The following is a 6,069-nucleotide window of genomic DNA, read 5'->3' as shown; positions in this document are numbered from 1 at the left end:
CATTTTCGCACAGATTAGTTATTCCTTTGTCATTTTGATTTTGGTACGCCTGAAAGAAAAACACATATTTTGGTAAACTTACTAGGGAAAGTCTTAGGGCATTTCTAGCCGATCCCCAATACGGTCATAAGGGAGTAAACTTTTTGGTTTACTGCCTTACGACGGATCTAGCCGATTCAATTTAACCATCGAAGACGACCCCTAAAAATGTTGGAAGACATTGAAGATGTTTGTAGCCATTGGTGTAGCATGAAGATAATCGCATGAAGATAATGAAACGCGAAGATGAGGTCTTTTGGTAGTTTTGTTTTCTCTTTCCTGAGTCATAGGGACCACCGTACTGTTAAGTGGGATCAAGGTGGTCGAAATCAGAAGCTGACATGATGCTCAACCCATATACAAATGTCTTCCAGTGAAGACAATGAGAGGAAGTTTCTTCCAGAGTTGGTTGAGTCAGCATTGCTTGTAGCCCAAGTAATCTTGCCGATGAGTCTTTGAAATTCGACTGTTGTGACACGTATCGGTTGGCCATTGACCTATGGTCATTTCGGTCATATCATGTCGGGTTTCTTGTTGGCTATAAATAGCCCATCCCCCCCACCATTAGTTGGTGGCTGCGCAGAGTTAGATACGTCTCTTTTTGTTTTGGAGCAACCCACCTTGAAGATACTGAGAGCTATCTTACGAGGATAAACCCAAACACCTAGAGCGAGAGTGTTGGAGCATCACCGAAGTCATTCAGTTCTGAGAGAACAGAAGACTTGTTACACTTAAAGACTGTGATCTTCCAGACGGTTAGGCGTCATGATATGGAGCATCCAAGTGTCATCCTGGATTACCGGGTGGCTGAGTTTGTCTGGGTTTCGGAAGTCTATCCTAAAGACTCACCTGAGTCATTGGGCGAGGTCTAATTGACCTTGACTTAAGGGGAATAAGGTGAAGACGAGGTCTTCTAAGTTAAATTTCAGCCTCCCTAACCAGACGTACAATTGTCACAATAACTAGAACTAGTCCAACAAATCCCAAGTCTTCCTCAAGCAACTAGTTCTATCTTTCCATTTATTTACATACTATTTAGTACTATGAAGCCATTGCTTGTTTGCTCTTGACGTGGAGACATTCATCCGATCTACGTTTGTCTTCGTACTACATTAGTTTATCTTCGATACACCACTGTTTGCATGATGATTATGCCCTACTTGTCTAAATGTCTTCATCTTACTACATGTCATGCCTAGATCCTTGTATCCGATCCTGGATCGTCTCGGCTCACTTCGAAGATATTTACTGTTTCAAAACTTTTCATAAAAATCGCCTATTCACCCCCCTTGTCGATAACTAGCACTTTCAGGCTCGATCCCCCACTGTTGCATTTTTTCAGCACAATTATTTACACCTTACACTAACAGGTGGGACCCAGCGGTTACTATGTTTACAATCATGGGCTTTTGTAAGAAGTTCAAAAATCAAGGGTGTTTTTGTAAAATAATCATGTGGCGTTCCAAGCGAATACATGCCTAAGTACAGAAAATGAGACCGTATTTGCAAGTCCGTGCAAGTTTGATTACCAGAAACACGTATTTTATAGATTTGTACATCAAACTGACCGTCACAAGTAAGTTTTAAAACTCGTAGTGTATTTACCTCCGGAAATAACATGTGGTCAAATGGAGTGACATTTGCATGCCAAAAGATTGAGGTTGTCCGTAATGGGAGTATCATAGGTAGTATCATGCATGCCAACTAAGCAATTTTGATGAGGTGGCATAGAATTAAATGAAGAGAGGGTTGAGTATCATATTATGATACCGTATCATATTAAATGATGTGCTACTATGTGTCTTGCATGGAAATAAATGAACCACCATATGATACTATGCGTTACGAATGTGGTATCATACACTGTATCATATGCATGATACCGATACTACCATTTACAACCAGCCTAAGGGGGCCTCAACATCACATCTATGCGTCGTATGAGCCTGTGCCTAATGGATAAGTGGATATTGGAGGATTGTGATGGATGACGATTGGTGGCCTTTCGTTGGACCTTACAGAGGCCAATTATCTTGAGAGATAAATACACTAGCAGTCACTGAAGTTGAGGCCGAAGCACAATACGGTCACTGAACTTCAGAATACGCTCAATACGGTCATTGAATACGAGTTGTGGTGATTATACGGTCACTCCTCACCGTATAGCTTCGTATTCTATTGAGTTGACCGGTCAAACATCATTGGCAGTTTTTCAAAAAACCCCTCGAATTGTTCCCGACTGCAGCTACATGTGTTTTCAATTGCTCTATGTATAGCTCCAGAAAGCCAACAAAGGCTCTCTGTTTCACACCGCGTTAGCCCTCTCGCCCGGTGTAGCCCATGCAAGCCTCCACCCCCACCACGTACCCCGCCTTCTCCTTATGTGTCATCGCTTCGTCCTCCTATATATCGCACCCGTGGCCTTGATCTCCTCTCCTCCTCAACTCACCCCACTCCACTCTACCGGCGGCCGGCGCAGCGAAGCGAGGAGGAAAGGAAGGAGCAACGGCGGAGCGCGGGCAGTACGGCGGGCACTGATACGTCTCGAACGTATCTATAATTTTTTATGGTTTCAAGCTGTTATCTTGTCAACTTTGGATGTTTTATATACCTTTTATACATTTTTTGGGACTAACTTATTAATTCAGTGCCAAGTGCCAGTTCCTTTTTTTGTGTTTTTGACTCTTTTCAGATCTGATTTTGGAACGGAGTCCAAACGGAATAAAATCCCCGAAATAAATTTTTCCAGAACAGAAGAAGATCGGGGGACTTGAGGGCCAAGGCAGGAGGCCCATAGGGAGCCCACAAGCCCTGACGCTGCGGCCAGGGGGCCCGTGGCGACCAGGCTTGTGGCCTCCCTGGCGCTCCCCTGCCCTAGCTCTTTGGCATATAAGTTCCCTAAAATCCCAGAAAAATCAGGGCGTCCACGAAACCACTTTTCCGCCGCCGCAAGCTTCCGTTTCCGCGAGATCTCATCTGGAGACCCTTCCCGGTGCCCTGCCGGAGGGGACTTTGGAGTTGGAGGGCTTCTACATCAACATCATCGCCTCTCCAATGACTCGTGAGTTGTCCACTTCAGACCTACGGGTCCGTAGTTAGTAGCTAGATGGCTTCTTCTCTCTCTTGGATCTTCAATACAAAGTTCTCCATGATCTTCATGGAGATCTATCCGATGTAATATTCTTTGGCGGTGTGTTTGTCGAGATCCGATGAATTGTGGACTTTTGAGCAGATTATCTATGATATATATTTGAGTCTTTGCTGATTTCTTATATGCATGATTTGATATCCTTGTAAGTCTCTCTGAGTCTTGGGTTCTGTTTGGCCAACTAGATCTATGATTCTTGCAATGGGAGAAGTGCTTGGTTTTGGGTTCATATCGTGCGATGACCTTTCCCGGTGACAGTAGGGGCAGCAAGGCATGCATCGTGTTGTTGCCATCAAGGGTAACAAGATGGGCTTTCATCATATATTTGAGATTGTCCATCTACATCATGTCATCTTGCTTAAGGCGTTACTCTGTTCTTATGAACTCAATACACTAGATGCATGCTGGATAGCGGTCGACGTGTGGAGTAATAGTAGTAGATGCAGAAAGTATCGATCTACTTGTTTTGGACGTGATGCCTATAGATATGATCATTGCCATAGATAACGTCATGACTTTGCGCGGTTCTATCAATTGCTCGACAGTAATTCGTTGACCCACCATCTACTTGCTTTCATGAGAGAAGCCACTAGTGAACACTTTTACTTATACTTTGCTTTGTTTACTTTTTGCTTTCATGTCTCACTTTACAAACAATCTATAAGGGATTGACAACCCCTTCATAGCGTTGGGTGCAAGCTCTTTGTGTTTGTGCAGGTACTTGTGACTTGACACGATCCTCCTACTGGATTGATACCTTGGTTCTCAAACTGAGGGAAATACTTACCGCCGCTGTGCTACATCACCCTTTTCTCTTCAAGGGAACACCAACGCAAGGCTCCAAGGCCGCGGGGGAATCCTTTGCATATTTGCCAAGGAAGTCCCTATAGGCGTAGCCCGTAGCAGAAGGATTCCTGGCGCCGTTGCCAGGGAAGGTCTTTTGTTGCCGTAGCAGGCACCACGGCGCAGGGCAGCAACAGCACAGGCGCGGCATGAAGGGCATGCTGCAGGAGAAGGGCTCGTCGCCGTCGCCTCCGTGGTCGCCCTCGCCGGTGTCGGCGACCCCGCCGAGGGCGTCTCGCTCGTCGGCGGCCAGGTCCCTTAAGCTCCTCCTCCTCCAGCGGAACGGCGACCACGGGTCGGACCTCTCTGTGGTGCCGCTCCTCCGGGATAGCTCCGATTCCGAGGCGTCCCTCTCCCTCGCCGCGCGCACGAGCTCAAGGAGGAAGGCAACCGCATGTTCCAGTCTCGCGAATACGCCGACGCGCTGCGGCAGTACGAGCTCTCCCTCCGCCTTGCCCCGCGTGGCCATCCCTCGCGCTCCAGGCCGAGCCACGCTTCCCGCGGGCTCTTCTCCGCCGTGCCTGCACGCTTGAGGCGCTCGGCCACCACGAGCTCCCGCTCGCCGACACCCTCGCGCTCCTCGCCCTCGACCCTCACCACCACGACGCCATCGATCTCTCCCACCGCCTTCGCGCCCGCATCTTCTCGTCCTCCTCCTCGGCCGAGCGGATCCGGAGGCGGCGGCCTCGGATCTCGCCGGACCTGGCCGGAGGAGGGGCCAGCAGCGAGGTCCGGTGCGGGGCTAGCGCTACGACGGAGGGGCAAGGCTAGGCCGCAGCAAGGCTAGGTGGGGCTGCATGCGGACGGTGCTCTGGGCGCAGGCGCGGTGTGGTGGCGGCAGCGGAGCGCATGAGGCAGCGAGGTCGTCGGAGGGCGCGGCGACGGGGTCGCCAGGCAGAGTAGAGGGGCAAGCGGGGCGAGTGGCAGCGTTCGGTGGCCAGGAGCCCGAGTGGCCGGCGACGGACGAAACAATTCGAGGAATTTTTTGAAATTTTCCAACGATGTGTGACCGGTCAACTCAACAGAATACGGAGCTATACGACGAGCAGTGACCGTATAATCACCACAACTTGTATTCAATGACCGTACTGAGCATATTCTGGAGTCAAGTGACCGTATTGTGCTTCGGCCTCAACTTTAGTGACTGCTAGTGTATTTATATCTTATCTTCAGGGACAATCTTTCACCATGTGTACGTCCTAGGACCAAGGGCTCCTAGTTTTGTATTGTGGATTCATTAGCGGCTTGATGACCAGCCCCTCCACAAAACAATTCGCGACGCTATTCGCAATTGTTTGAAATAGAAAGTAAAGAACAAGAGAGATGAATGAAAGATGATTCATTAGTCTTTATTGATGATAGCAATGGGGTATTTATACCCGGGCGGAAGTACACATGTTGCTTGGGAGTCAAGTAACTTGAAGTTACTTAAGGGCCAAGTTATTACATAGTTTCCTTGAGAGTCAAGGAAGTGCATGGTTGCTTGAGGACTAAGTAACCAATCTAAGAATTAACTTAGTCCTAATCATCTTAATTAATAAGCAACTAATCTATTCTTAACACTCCCCCTTGTACAACGCCTCTTCTTGAGTATATGCATCATCTTCATAAATTCTTTGAATATTCTTGAAAGTCTCCTCCAAAAACCCTGTGGGAAAAATATGAGGAGAATTGTGCACATATGTTGCTAATACTCCTTTAAACCCAGTGGGAAAAATAATAAGGAGAAAATAATGCAACATATAATGATTATTGTCTCTTGATAACTCATATGAGAAAAACCTTTGAAGAAGGAGAAAACTCATTGGTGAGTTTAGAGAACAATTGATATGTCTTGAGTACTTCCTTTAAAAACCCCAATAGGGAAAATAGAAAGTATGAAATATTATCTTTGATAAGATATTGCCTCATTAAAAACCATTATGAGAAACTTTTGAGAGAAAAACTCATAAGGGAAAAGAGTGCATTTGACATGCCACGGAAAACTCCTTTAAAACCCAGTGGGAAAAATATAAGGTGAAAATGATATGGCATATACA

The 6,069-nt window shown here is 46.8% G+C and overlaps 1 pseudogene; it reads left to right on the top strand.

Annotated features, from left to right (window-relative positions):
• Positions 1–4,179: 4,179 nt before the first annotated feature.
• LOC123450818 lies at positions 4,180–5,039 on the top strand (annotated as a pseudogene).
• Positions 5,040–6,069: the final 1,030 nt, after the last annotated feature.

The sequence above is a fragment of the Hordeum vulgare genome, chromosome 4H (assembly GCF_904849725.1).
Source record: "Hordeum vulgare subsp. vulgare chromosome 4H, MorexV3_pseudomolecules_assembly, whole genome shotgun sequence".
Classification (NCBI taxonomy): domain Eukaryota; kingdom Viridiplantae; phylum Streptophyta; class Magnoliopsida; order Poales; family Poaceae; genus Hordeum; species Hordeum vulgare.
Note: the sequence above shows the minus strand (reverse complement) of the source record. Positions and strands in the feature narration are given on the sequence as shown.